Source organism: Mesoplodon densirostris, chromosome 8, assembly GCF_025265405.1.
Source record: "Mesoplodon densirostris isolate mMesDen1 chromosome 8, mMesDen1 primary haplotype, whole genome shotgun sequence".
NCBI classification, from domain to species: Eukaryota; Metazoa; Chordata; class Mammalia; order Artiodactyla; family Ziphiidae; genus Mesoplodon; species Mesoplodon densirostris.
The window spans coordinates 3,228,747-3,244,401 of NC_082668.1; positions in this window are offsets into that span (position 1 = coordinate 3,228,747).

Here is a 15,655-nt window from a genome sequence, read left to right on the forward strand (position 1 = left end):
TAGCAGCACCCCTGGCTTCTACCTACTAGAAGCCCCTTCCAGGCCTGACACCCTGGGGCCCACTTGCGTTCTGTACCAGGTAGAAGTTACCAGGAGAAATTAGTGCTTCCCCGGTGCTCCCTTATCTGCTCCCCCACCCAGCCCGCAGCCATCCTCCCTCTCGCAAATGGACCCTGGAATCTTCTGGAGGCAATACAGGCACATGCAGAGAGCACCAACCTGGGTGTCAGCGTCACCAAGTTTCTGTTACCCGACTACGCCTTTCAGGCCTCTTCCCCCGTCACACGGGTTTGCTGTGTGATACATGAACTGCTTTCATTCCAGCCGACAACCGGCCTGGGTCTGTGACAGTAAGGCAGGCGTTATCATTCAGTCATTTGCTGGGTAAATCGCTGCCTTTGGGCCCTCCAGGTGAGGTCTGGCTCAGGAGAACCCTTCCTGGTGAGCCTGTCGGGTGTCGGGGTGCAGAGTCCCGGGGAGCAGGGTGGGCACTGCCCGGCTGGGCCGTGGAGGGCACAGGGATGCGGGCCAGGTCTCGGGTCCCACAGAATCGACCGTGGGAACTGCACCCGGGAGGGAGGGCGCAATCGTGGAGGGAAATAAGGGAGGCACTGTGAGGCCTAATGAGGAATAAATAAGAACGGCTTGGCTGTGATGCGACGCTCGGGCCCACGGGGTCCCCTGCTCCCCTGCCGAGACTTGGCAGTGGATCCTGCTCGAATGAAGCTGCTTAGAGTCTGTGTTTTGAATGATGACTGAAGTGATGTCTTGAAAACACTAAAATAAAACAATCTTAGGGAAAAAACTTTTTTCTTCACCGACAACAATACCGTCATTATGTTACAAAGAGTAACTTCTTGTTTAGGTTGGGAGCCTCCTCTTGCTGCTGTGTTGATATAACCCTCCTAGCTAAGAACAAACGCGTTCTCTAGAAATGTTACCCAGGCCCAAGGTCATCCATCCTGGAGCAGGGAGAGCTGGTGCCAAGGACATCCCTGTAGGGGCTCCGTGTGGGGTGTGTGTGTGTGTGTGTGTGTGTGTGTGTGTGTGTGTGTGTGTGTAGGGCTGGTGGCTGGGGCCTGGGGACAGGACAGAGCCCCATCAGCATCGTGTTTTTCTCCATTTGCCAGAAAGAAAGTGAAGAGCAGGGGCGGGCGGGCGGGCACAGGGCCAGGGTAGGTGCTAAGGCCATAGCAGCCGCCCCATCTCCCTTTCACCCCTCCTAAGGCTGTAGCGTCTCCTCCTCGGGTCTTCCCGGAGTCCCCAGCAGAGCAAGAGGCTCTTGGGCAGGGATCCCACAGCCCTCAGGCGTGTGCCCATCTCAGAGCCCCGTGAGCCTCTGCCACATATCAGGCACTGTTCTGCAAGGGACATGCCTGGCTCAGATGTGATGGGGTTACAGGATTGAAAAGTTCACCTCTCGGGGCTCAATCTAGGCTCAGTCAGGCTCAATGAGGAGAGGGCTTGTCTGCCTCTGTCGGCTTGGACAGGTGCCCTACTCCCAGTGCCCCGAGGTTCCTGGGATGGGACCTGGCACCCGGCACTCACATCCAGCCGGGAGGAGAGAGTCAGAGGCTCCAGGAGAAGACGGATTGTTCAGCCTGGGTCCCGTGCTCCTCCCTGAGATGAGCCTGGGGGGCGGGCTGGGGCCGGGCCCCACTGAGTGGGGAGCCCTCCGTGCCAGGTGGACCTCGGGAAAGACGGGCTCTGTGCCCGAAGGAGTGGGATGCTGGTGGCCAAACCCGCGGGGCTGCATGGTCGGCAGCTCAGCATCTTCACTGGAATTCACACCACACGGGGCGCCCACATCGCACACTCTGCCAGACAGCACTTCTGAGTAGAAGCTGTGAAACTGCTTCATTCTGGGAGAAAAAAAGTCAGGAGGAACAGACTTTCCGAACTAGCTATTTGCCTTAAGTAAGGATTCCACCTACAACATTTCCTTGACGTGTTGCTACCACCACTTCCAATGAGGGCATAAACATCTCTCAACAGCCCTGGCCTGGGACTGACACTGCACACACCGACTGGCATGCACCCATGGAAGGAAGACAAAACCCAGAAACTTCTCCCTGCACCTAAATAGAACAGAGAGGGTAATAAACAAACACACCAGGTCGATTAGCGAAAAGAATCCTTCCGATTTGGACTCCAGGATTAGAACCGCCTCCAGACGTAAAACATCACGGTCATCTGCAGTAGTCACATCGACTGCATTTCCTGGGACGCCCCGGTCGGTCCCAAACAGTTATACTTGCATTTATACAGAGTCACATATTTCAATAAATATAGCAGCCTCGCAAGAAAACCCCCAACCGCCCCCAGCATGCCAGGGAAGGTGCGTGTTTCCCAGGACAGATGACAGATGAGTTCACAGCGGACAGTGTCAGCCAGCCCTCTCGAGTAAAGGTGGACTCATAAAAACAGGAGCTTACAATGAAGTCATCATAGACTAACTCTGGGTCCTCTGGAAATGCCCTTCTTTTCTGATTGATGAAAAACAAGAAATGCCACCTTGCTTTTCTGGGTAGAAAAATCTTCATCACTAAGGAGATCTAGCTCACGTCACCACTTGGGAAGAAAACTGTGTGCTCCTGTAATTCTTCTAATTACTTCTGGGCTCCAATGACACTAATTAACAGTAACCTCATAAAGCTGTGTTTCTTTTTCCAAGATATAACATTAGCCAGACCTCTCAGAATAATGTTAAGATTCTAGGATTTTGAACTTCCACCAGAACATGTATTACTTTCGTGGTAAGCAAGGAAGGTCTTTATATGTGACCGTGAAAGTGTTTTATTTATACAAGCTTTAGAGGGTGCAGTTTCTGGACAGCAGTAAAGAACATTTATTTGTTTATTTATGTTTAAGAAATGAGCCAACCCGGCTCTCTAACTTGCTAAAACAGAAATGTTCATTTCTTAGGAAACTAAAACAGTAGGTTCCACATCAAGCCCATAGATCCTAATGCAAAAGAAGAGAATAATATTATTATAAGACTGGGCTTTTCACATAGCTTCAGCCAAAACACTTTAGTGGCAAGATCAGCTTTCAGATTACACTCTACTGAAGCAGATACTAAGGGTTTTAGGCAGATCCAACACTCCTTGGAGAGGTGTGCGAACAGGGAGATTGGAATTGCAGCCCCTCTCGTCCCAGACAAGCCCCCACGGCCCCAAGCTGCTTCTCCAGCAGCTACAAAGCAGTGTGGTGTCACCCCTTCACCGAGGGGCACCTCACAGCAGGTGCTTCAGACCAGCATCACCTGTTCGGCAGCCAGGACACAGGTTTCCCAGGGCCACTGGATTCTTTCACTTTAAAAGACCTATTTAGTTTTTACTAAAAGGTAGCTAACTAAATACACGAAATGAGTCCAGCAGTTAAAGCAGTTTAGGAAGGCTGCTTAGCATTTTGTGAAAACATTGTGGACAGGGAAGTGAAGATGACAATTTCTCGTGAAATTTCGCTAAGGCCGGTGCAGGTTCCTGTCACCACTGGGTTTCCATCTAGTTCCTCAAAACAGAAAGCCGAGCGTGTCCTGCCCCCGCACCAAGGGTCCCTCTTGGAACTTCTATTAGCCAGAAGTGACAGGTCAACAACAAACAACAACAACAAGCTGTGGAGATGTCCCCGAAGAGGACAAAGAACATCTGCAAAGGAGGCTTACTGGCAAATCAGCAACTGCTGGCTGTGACAGAGTCAGATTTTCAGTTTTAACTAATTTTCTAGGTAAATGGCCCGTGGTCTGATTCCGAAACCCTGAAACGGCCGCACCCGCAGCGCAGAGCCGGGAGCAGAGGTGCGGGAAGGCGAGCCGCGCGGCCGCTGTTTCCTCCTGAGCCGAGAGCTCCCGTGGGGCCGGGGTTGGGGGGAAGCGCCCGTCCCTCCAGAGCCCGCGACGCCTCCGAAGCCGCCCCTTCCCCCGACGGAGGTGCCGCCCGCGGCCCCGTCCCGACCCGGAGCCGGGGTGGCCGGGACCCCCGCCCTACTCACCCAGGAGCAGCCAGAGGCCGCGCCGCGGGAGGCCGCGCAGGCCGCGGGCCATGTCCGCAGCCGAGTCCGCCCGCCGCGCGCCCCGCCGAGGACTGAGCCCGCCGGGCGGCGCGCCGGGGGCGGGGGCGGGAGCGGAGCGGGCGGGAGGCGGCGGCAGTGCGGCCCGGCGGGGAAGGGGGGAGCCGGGACCCAAAGGGAGGGCCGACAGCGGGGGAGCCGGGCTGGCCAGCACCTGCCGGCGCGGCGCCGGGGCAGAAGCTGAACCTGCGAGGCGACGCGGCCCTGGGCGAGTAGCCCTGAGAGCGCGGAGCGAGCGCGGGGCCAGGACCCTGCCCGGGGGAGCGCACATTCGGGCCCCGGGGGACGCTCCTGAAGTGTTTGACAAACAGACACTTGTTTAACTAGGGCGTCTCTTCTAGACAGGGCATCTCCACGTCAACCCGGGGACCATCCCTTCTCCTCTCCCTGGGTACAACCGCCCACTCCTACCTCGGGGATCTGCTCTGCAAAAGGCCAAGGCCACCCTTGCCCATCCACCTCTCCCAAGGTGCAGGCACTGGGGATCCTGAGAGGACAAAACCAGTCCCAGGGCCTGGGGAGACTCAGGGTAACCAAAAAAGGACCCATAGGTTCAATGAGGAACTGGAAAGACAAGATGAAGAACAGGGTGCGGGCGCAGGGGAGGTGGTGCACAAAGGTCCTGGGGCTGGAGGGAAGAGGGCTCTTTCGGGGAACAGAAAGGTGGCCCTGGTGGACTTGCTGCCTAGAATGGGTGGCGAGAGGCAGAGGAGGCTGGGAAGGCCTCGTTTTGACTCTGAACTTGTGTAAAAAGAGAAGGGCTCCCCTAAGGTGACACATGAGCCCCGGGAAGCCTGAGGAAGCACAGATTTCCCCAGCTTGCTTGCTCAGGCCTGACCTGGGAGGCATCAGCCCAGCATAGCTGAGCTGACCTGGGCTCTCTAAGCTCTTCTGGTGGCTGGAATTCACCTTGCAGTGGTTCCTTCTTGTAACAAACTATTCTAAGAACTCTGAGCAATTGAGTAAACTTATGCTCATGCTAAGGAATCAGCCGCTGCCCTAGGCAGGAGGAAGAGTCACTACCCCGAGAGCAACTCACATCGTTGTGGCTGAAGCTTCATACTCGCAGCAGAGTGCCTAGTGCAGGATTCTGTGGTCAGTCCACGTGGGCTGACTCAACACTTCCCTCTGCTGAATGAAAGGGAACAGGGCCACCTGTTGTCAGCTCAGAGAACAGGCGGCAGCTGACAGCCAGGTGGTTGGGAGGGCACTCAGGGCCAGCATGCCTACAACCTGGGGGTCCCAAGTGTCCCGATAGGGGTCTGTCAGATGGTCGTGGAGGCCACATGCGCTCTCGACTTGAGTAGCCCCTCTTCTCAGACCTTAGGAAGATACATCCCAGCGGGTGGCCTGGCCACTCTCACTTTATTCATTTAAGAAACATCTGAGTCCCAACTGTGTACAAGACTGTGCCGCATAAACAAGGCAGGTCCGGCGCTTCAGTTGGTGGATCTAGTGAGGAACGTCCAGAAGATCTAGGTAACATGAATGCTGTGACACAGGAACCACACGTATGGGGCCTGGTGCGCCTGGCTCAGCTGCAGTGTAAGAAGCCTTGAGGACTGGGTGGAGGAGTGTGTGAGGGTCTGCAGCCAGAGTAAAGAGCCAGTGACCGGGGACCAGGCCAGGTGGGAAAGGCGCGGTTACGGGAGGTGAGTGGGGCCCAGCCCAACCCTGTGAAGCCTATACCGGGGCCAGCCAGCCACTGGTTAGGGAGAAGAGCGGGCATCTCTGCCGCTCTCAGACTCACCCTCCACTCACCCTTTTGAGTCACCCTTTCCACCCTTGGCCTGTGGGCCTCCCTGCATCTTCTGGTCAGCTCCTTCTTCATTACCCCAGGCACCTTCATTAACCGGGGACCCCACTGGGGTCAGCAGGAGCCATTCTTTGCAACATGTTCTTTGAGGCTCAACTGCAACAGGAGGCCTGGTCTGAGCAGGGGAAGCCCTCGGCCATTTCTCCTCCATTTTCTCACACTCACCACCCTGACAGACACATGTACCTAGCAAGACAAAGTGTTATTTCTCAAGTTCATGTACTTAGGAAGTTCACAGTTCTCTTGGGAATGCCAAAGTCAAGAGGTATACACACCATGGCACTTTCTCCCCTAATGGTTTTCTTTTCTGCACCTTGGGTCTGGCTAAGAGATGCCCCAGTAATTACGATGGGTTTTCCCTTCTGCAGAGGTAGGAAAGTGGGACAAACTCTTTAACACTTGTTCTTATAGCTGTGACACGTATCTAAGAGCTGACAATTTTGCCCTGGCTAGATTTTGTCTGATGTATCTGTATTTCTAGCTGGTAGCATGGAAAATCATTCCTCTCCCTAGGCACCTCCATCTACATGGATGCTAGGTTAAACAATGGAAGAGTTGAGAAAATGGCCAAGTGCTTTCCTGTATGCACAGTAGGGTTAAAGACACAATCTAGATAGTTCAACAAGACCTGGTCAACTTTACTAAAAATTCAAAATTAAAAGAAGGCTTCTGTTTCCAGCCACGATGAAATTAGAGGGACTGGATTTACCCTCCCCATTTCAACTAAAAAACTGGACAAAACAGATCAATAACACTTGTCACACTGGACCACAGGAGAGGGATCCCTAAGAGATGGGAAACAGCTCTATTACAAATACATAACACAACCACACTGAAGGCGATCAGGAATAAAAGACAGAACCTAAGTAAATTTAGAGAATGATATTCTGACTGCACACTGTAAGGATAAAGACAAAAAGAACTATAACAAAGGATAAAGACAAAAAGAACTATAACAAAAATTCTATAACAATTTAATAGAATTAACCAATGTCAAATTAGAGATCTTAGAGAGTAAGATAAATATTGCTTTTTCACTTGCAGTTCCAAAGATTCATGAATTTCTCCAGTTTCTACATTTTACTTGGGAAGCTTAATAACAGTGATCAATTTACATGGTCATGGCTAAAAGCCTTTTGATCTAAAAGTTGCCTTATCTTTACATACCTTTAGGTTTTGAAGAGGACATCTTTATTTCAAAAAACCTCAAAGTTGTAATTTCAAATGATCCTTTCTATATTTTCAATTACTAAATTGAATTCAGTAATTTGGTCTCTATGTATTCTAAAAGAGAATTCCACTGAGTTAAACCCTTTTAGAAACAAACGACTAGAGGTATACTTCTCATGGCTGCTAGTATGTTAAAAATAATGCTACATGTGAAAGAATGAAATGAGAACACTCCCTAACACCATACACAAAAATAAACTCAAAATGGATTAACAACCTAAATGTAAGACCAGACACTATCAAACTCTTAGAGGAAAATATAGGAAGATCATTCTTTGACATAAATCACAGCAAGATCTTTTTTGACCCACCTTCTAGAGTAATGGCAAGAAAAACAAAAATAAGCAAATGAGATCTAATGAAACTTCAAAGCTTCTGCACTGGAAAGGAAACCAAAAACAAGATGAAAAGACAACCCTCAGAGTGGGAGAAAATAACTGCAAATAAATCAGTGGACAAAGGGTTAACCTCCAAAATATACAAACACCTCATGCAGCTCAATGTCAAAAAAACTAACAACCCAATCAAAAAATGGGCAGAAGACCTAAATAGACATTTCTCCAAAGAAGATATACAGATGGCAAAGAGGCACATGAAAAGATGCTCAACATCACTAATTATTAGAGAAATGAAAATCAAAACTACAATGAGGTATCACCTCACACTGGTCAGAAAGGCCATCATCAAAAAGTCTACAAATAATAAATGTTGGAGAGGTTTGTGGAGAAAAGGGAACCCTCTTACACCGTTGGTGGTAATGTAAATTGATACAGCCACTGTGGAGAACAGTCTGTAGGTTCCTTAAAAAACAAAAAAACAGAACTACCATATGACCCAGCAATCACACTACTGGGCATATACTCAGAGAAAACCATAATTCAAAAAGACACATGCACCCCAATGTTCATTGCAGCAGTATTTACAGTAGCCAGGTCACTGAAGCAACCTAAATGCCCACTGACAGATGAATGGATAAAGAAGATGTGATACATGTATACAATGGCATATTACTCAGCCATAAAAAGAATGAAATTGGGTCATTTGTAGAGACGTGGATGGACCTAGAGACTGTCATACAGAGTGAAGTAAGTTAGAAAAACAAATATCATATTAACGCATATATGTGGAATCTAGAAAAATGGTACAGATGTACCTGTTTCAAGGAAGAAATCGAGACACAGACATAGAGAACAAACCTATGGACCTAATGAATTGGGAGACTGGACTGACATATATACACTAAATAATATGTATAAAATAGATAATGAATGACAACCTGTTGTATAGTACAGAGAGCTCCACTTTGCTGTACAGTAGAAACTAAAACAATATTGTAAAACAAATATACTCCAATAAAATAATAAAATATATTGAAGTAAAAAAAAAGTCTAATCCATGTTTCAACTTTATTAAAAAAGGTTACTCTGAATGTAGCCTTTTAATATAAATAACCATATGATTTGACAGATAGGAAGAAATCTCCATAATTCTAGGATTCTACTAACTTGATGTATGGCCAAAACTAGAGAATCATCTACTAATTTGATGATTCTCAAGTTTCATTTAATCGAGGCCTTTAAAAAAATTTTTTTTAATTAATTAATTTATTTTTGGCTGCACTGGGTCTTCGTTGCTGCACACGGGCTTTCCCTAGTTGTGGTGAGCGGGGGCTACTCTTCGTTGCAGTGTGCGGGCTTCTCATTGCGGCGGCTTCTCTTGTTGCGGAGCACAGGCTCTAGGCGCGCGTGCTCAGTAGTTGTGGTGCACGGGCCTAGTTGCTCCACGGTATGTGGGATCTTCCAGGACCAGGGCTCGAACCCATATTCCCTGCATTGGCAGGTGGATTCTTAACCACTGCGCCACCAGGGAAGTCCCCCCCAATTTTTTTTTAACATCCTGGAACCCAATTTCTGGTAGACGTTTGGACTGGGTCTGGTAATAACCGGAGACAAATTAATACGAAATAAGCCCAAAAAGTCCATGAAAGAGGAAAAATTTGAAATGCAATAGTTTGATCTATAGCCTTACTGTCCATTTGTATTCCATATAAACACTGGTAGGTAATTTACACTTGGAAAATGCCAACAAACTTGCAGCAATTATTAAATTTTACTATAGATTCTACCTTTATTAAATATAAGTACACCAAATATAAATGTTAAATGGGTAACTTTTAATCAAGCAATACCAACTAAATATTGAATGCTCTAAACATTGTAAACATTTGAAGAAAATGCATATTTGTTCATCTTACTAGTAAAACTCCAACTTTAAACAGTATGTTACTTTTAAAAGTAAGCAATTAAAGAAATTTGTTATCAGATAAAGCATAAAATTAGGTCTTGAAAAGTGTTCCAATTTACACTCTAACCTAATATAACAGAACTTATTACAAAATGAACATAACATGGTGACCATTTAAATTTAAGTACTTTACCAAAGTTCACTCTTCCTAGTGAAAGCAGGGAAAATACATCTAAAGGTTTAATACTAAAGTCATAAAAATGCATTAAATGTATCACAACAGTATTTAATTATTTTGGAAACTTAAAAATATACATATTCCAAAATGTATATCTATAGGCTCAGTTTATTTGCTCTCCTATGGTCCAATGTAAGAGTCTTAAGACAACTGAAAAGTGCAACTAAGAACTTGAGGTAAATTATATTTTTCATGTATGAAATAATAATAAACCTTTTCTTGGGCAATATTTAAAAACTGATTTAACAGAGTTTTAAAAATGACACCATTTCTGTTTCTGATCCAAAACATACAGCTTTAAGTCTGTAAGTAACAAGTTTGAAATATAAAGATTATAAACATTAAAAATTATCTTTTAATTTTATATATAGAGATCTTTATATTGTAGAAACAACAGTTGCTAGATTTTAAGAGAGGGCTATATAAAGTAGAATATTATAAACAGCTAAACCCATTTACCAAGCCTACTTAATTGCATCGTTTTGCTGTTACCACAACTTTTTCCTAAGTGCTGTAGAACATTCTCTGCAGGAGGCAACTCATGCTTTCCAAAGAAATTCTATAGGTCAAGAAAAGAAGGAAGAAATCAACAATAAAATGTGCTATGCTAAATCTAAAATTCCAGAAAAGTATACAGTTATCAGTACATTCTACCACTAAGCCAATCATTGTAATTAAACTGATTTATCATATAAACGAATATCATACCTATTTACCATTAAGTTCTACTCCTTGACTAAGCATATCACTAAACTCAGTAAATACTCATAAGTGGAACTGTTAGACCATGTGATAATTCTAGTTTAATATTTTGAGGAAGTGTCATCCCATTTTCCACAGTGGCTGCACTATTTTACATTCTCATCAGCAATGCACAAAGTTTCCAATTTCTCCACATCCGCATCAACATTTGTTATTTTCTGGATTTTGGGGGGGGGATACCAGCCATCCTAATGGGTATGAAGTGGGTATCCCAATGTGGGTTTTTTGTTTTTTTTAAAATAAATTTATTTTTGGCTGTGTTGGGTCTTTGTTGTTGTGTGTGGGCTTTCTCTAGTTGCAGCGAGCAGGGGCTAATCTTCGTTGCGGTGCGTGGGCTTCTCATTGCGGTGGCTTCTCTTGTTGTGGAGCACGGGCTCTAGGCATGCAGGCTTCAGTAGTTGTGGCACGTGGGCTCAGTAGTTGTGGCTTGCGGGCTCTAGAGTGCAGGCTCAGTAGTTGTGGCGCACAGGCTTAGTTGCTCCACAGCATGTGGGATCTTCCGAGACCTGGGCTCGAACCCGTGTCCCCTGCACTGGCAGGAGGATTCTCAACCACTGGGCCACCAGGAAGTCCCCCCCCCCCCGCACCGCCCACCATTGTGATTGTGATTGCATTTCCTTAGTGACTAGTGATAATGAGCCTATTTTCATGTGCTTATTGGCCATTTGCATATGCTCTTTGGAGAAATGTCTATTCAAATCCTTTGTCCATTTTTAAATTGGGTTTTTGTTTTTGAGTTGTAGGTATTCTTTATATATCTATATAGATAAGATATATAGATAGGTAGATATAGATATATAAGATAGATATAGATATAGCTATATTCTTAATATCCTTATCAGATAATATGGTTTACAAATATTTCCTCGTATCCTGTGGGTTGCCTTTTCACTGCTGATAATGTCCTTTTTTTTTTTTTTAAACTCCTCCCCTTCTAAAGGTAACTACTTTTTTTTTTTTTAATGTTGGGGGTAGGAGTTTTTTAATTAATTTATTTTTGCTGTGTTGGGTCTTCATTTCCGTGCGAGGACTTTCTCTAGTTGCGGCAAGCAGGGGCCACTCTTCATCGCGGTGTGTGGGCCTCTCACTGTCACGGCCTCTTGTTGCGGAGCACAGGCTCCAGGCGCGCAGGCTCAGTAGTTGTGGCTCACGGGCCTAGCTGCTCCGCGGCATGTGGGATCCTCCCAGACCAGGGCTCGAACCTGTGTCCCCTGCATTAGCAGGCAGATTCTCAACCACTGCGCCACCAGGGAAGCCCTGATACTGTCCTTTAATGCACAAAAGTTTTAAATTTTGATGAAGTTTAATTTATCTATCTTTTCTTTTGTTGTAAATCTTTTTGGTGTCATATCCAAGAAATCAATGCCAAATCCAATGTTGTGAAGCTTTTCCTCTGTGTTTTCTTCGAAGAGTTTTACAGTTTTAGGTCTTACGTTTAGGTATTTGATCCATTTTGAGTTAGTTTCTGTATACAGTGTAAGGCAGGAGTCCCCAACCTTTCTGGCACCAGGGATCAGTTTCATGGAAGACAGTTTTTCCACGGGGGTGGGGTGGGGGAGGGAGTGGGATGGTTTAGGCCGTAATGTGAGTAATGGTTTAGGAAGTAATGCAAGCACGGGGAGCAGCAGATGAAGCTTTGCTAAGCTAGCCCGAGGCTTACCTCCTGCTGTGCGGCCTGGCTCCGAACAGGCCATGGACCGATACTGGTCCCCAGGGGTTGGGGGAACCCTGGTGTAAGGTAAGGGTCCAACTCCACCCCAGAGATTACAACTATACCCTATTTATCAAAGTCTGATATCAACTGGTACATGTGTAGCGAAGAACTAACATAGCAGGGCTGAGATGACAGTCATCCGTAGAAAGACCTGCCTGCAAGGTCGGCCCTGGTGTCTGGGAACGTAGTTCCCTCCAATCCTAGCAGTGACGAGTGGCTGTGTCAAAACTGTGTAAACAATGCAGTTTGTGCTGAACAGCTGCTTCCCTTCTGAGAGTCTGGAACTTTTGCTACATGCTAGATGGTGGGTACCTATGTGCCCAGCCTCCAACAAAAATATGAGGCACGGAATCTCTAATGAGGGTAGACAACATTTCATATGAGTTGTCGTAACTCATTACTGGAGGAAACAAGCAGGTCTTATGTGACTCTACTCGGAGGAGGACTCTTCGAAGCTTGTGCCTGATTTCCTCCAGACATCATCCTATGTGCCTCTTCCCTTTGCTGGTTTTGCTCTGTATCCTTTCATTGCCATAAGTCATAGCCATGAGTACAACTATATACTGAGTCATGTGAGTGCTCCTAATGAATCACTAAGCCTTGGGGGTGGTACTGGGGACCCCCAACACAGGACATTTTACCCTCTTCCCAAGCCACAAGGTGCTCAGAATAGTTGCAGTCCTTAATCCTCTCTCCATTTATATGCTACTATTGTCATACACATTAATTATATTAGACCCTATAAAATACCATTATTCTTGCTTTATACAGTCTTAGTTGATATAAACATTTTGATCTTCAGTACGTCTGCATCTCTGACCTTTCATCTAAGATCACTTTCCTTCTTCCTAGAAAACACTTAGTATTTTCTTTAATACAATGGGTCTTCTAAGTAACAAATTATCTTAGTTTTTAATTGGGTAAAAATATATTTATTTCATTTATTCTTGAAGGCTCTTTTCCTGAGTATAGAATCCTAGTTGGTAGAATTATTTGGTGGCTTCTGTTGAGAATCAGATGTCAGTTTAATTGTTGCACTCTTAAGGTAAATTATTTTCCCTCTAGCTGCTTTATAGATTTTCTTTTTGGTTTGAGTTTTCAAGAAGTTTGTGTGTGTGTGTGTGTGTGTGTGTGTGTGTGCATGTATTGCCTCTTATTTCTCTTGTGTATCCCTTATTCATAAAGCTTTGGGACTCAATACATGGTTTTGATTGACTTTCAGCAGCTTTGCATGATGGTCACAAGGACCATAATATTCAGGCAGTTTTTCTGATGCACTGAAGCCTTGCTGTAGAACCTATTAACTGAGTTATTCATATTCATTTAAGTAATTCTCTTTATTAATGGAATTTCCATTTCAAAAATATTTCCAGTTCTATACTAGAATTCTCAATCCTGTCTTTTGTCTCCTTGAACACAATACATCTGAATTAATTAGCTTTTGCTGTGTAACAAATCACCTTCAAAACTTAGTAGCTTGAAACAATGACCACCTACTATTTAGCCTCTAATTCTGCCAGTTAGCAATAGGCTGGACTCATTTTGGTGATTTGTCTTATCTTGGTTGGGCTCACTCATGCATCTGTGGACAGCTGCCAGGTTGGGCAGGTTATCTGCTGATCTATGCTAGATTCTGTCACGTGTTTAAGGGCAGCTGGCTGTAGGCTGGAATGTCTTAGCTATCCTCCAGGTACAGTTGGTCCTCCATATCCGTGAGTTCTGCATCTGCAGGTTCAACCAACCTTGGATTGAAAATATTTGAAAAAAAAAAATTCCAAAAGGCAAAACTTGAATTTGCTGTGTTCTGGCAACTGTTTACAGCATTTATATTGTATTTACAACTATTCACGTAGTATTTACAATTGTATTAGGTATTACAAATAACCTAGAGATGATCTAAAGTATACGGGAGGATGTGTGTAGGTTATATGCAGATATTACGCCATACTACATAAGATATTTGGGCAAACTCAAATTTTGGTATCCACGGTGGTTGGGTGTGGGGGGAGGTCCTGGAACCAATCCCCCATGGATGCTGAGGGGTGACTGTAGCCTCTTGTCCTCTAGCAGGCACCCTGGGTGTCTCTATGTGGCTGTAGCAAATTTCCAAGAGAGCAGAATGATCCAGGGCTCTTGAGGACCAGGCTTGGGAATGGCATAACTTGTCAAAGCAAGTGAAAAAGTCAGCCCAGATTCAGGGGGTGGGAAAATAGACTCCACTTCTTGATCAGAGGAGCTTCCAAGTCACACTGCAAAGGGGCATGGTTATAGGGAAAGGAATAATTGTGGCTGTTTCTGCAATCTATCACATGCAAGTATGGTTTTTAAAAGTGTGTCTGGGGGCTTCCCTGGTGGCACAGTTTAAGAATCTGCCTGCCAATGCAGGGGACACGGGTTCGAGCCCTGGTCCGGGAAGATCCCACGTGCTATGGAGCAACTAAGCCCGTGCGCCACAACCACTGAAGCCCGTGCTCCTAGAGCCCGTGCGCCACGAGAGAAGCCACTGAGATGAGAAGCCCGCGCAGCAACAAAAGAAAGCCCACGCGCAGCAACGAGGACCCAACGCGGCCAAAACTAAATAAATAAATTTATTTTAAAAAAAAAGTTTGTCTGATAACTCAATTAGCTGGAGTCCCTGTGGGTAATTTCTATTACCTGGTGTTCATGCTAGTTTTCATTCATGTGGTCTTATTTCATTTATGATTAGTTATTTTTGATTGTGTACTCTTATTTACAAAATTATTAGTATGTGCAAAAATTTTGGTAGAAACAATTTGAGGCCTAAAATGATACTACCTTCTTCCAGAGGATTCTTACCTTCATTTCTTCTAGGTGCATGGCAGAACTAGTAACCCCAGATCATCTCAATCTAACTTAGGTTCTGAAGCTGAGGTACAGTCCCTCAGAGGAACTACCTACTTCTGGTTCAAAGTTACTCCTGCAGTAGAGTAACCGATTGGTATCCCAACTCTACTGCTGAGGCCCCACCCCCCTGGCTTCAGTGCTATCAGAAGGGTGCCTTTAAACTCCTAGCTGCCCCACCTGCAAAGAGTATTGGGGGAAAGTGGTCCCGAACAATGGGCATATTTCCCTGAGACTAATCTTCTTTTACACTGGCCAAATAATTTATGGTATCTTGACAGTTCTCCAGTGCCTTCAAGCAGATGTCTTTATATTTATTCAGCTTTTCTAACTGTTCTCCATGGAAAGTTGGCTTTACTCACCTGGACAGCTATAACTGGAAACAAATCCCCAACCATTATTTTGTAAACAGGGGTTCTATGTTTGTGTGTGGTAATTTAAAAATACATACACAAATTCTTTGATACACCTTTCTTCAAAAGCGTGGACTGCACGTAGTGACTTGCATCTGATGGAATGTGGCAGAAACGACAGACTGTGACTCCTGAAGTTAGGTCACAGAAGATACTGCAGCTTCCATCTTGCTCTCTCTCTCTCTCTGATGGCTCTTGCTCTGAAGAAGCCAGGTGTCATGTCGTAAAGACACTCAAGCAGCCCTATGGCAAGGCCCATGTGGTGAGAAACAGAGGCCTCCTGCCATCAGCCATGGGAATGAGCC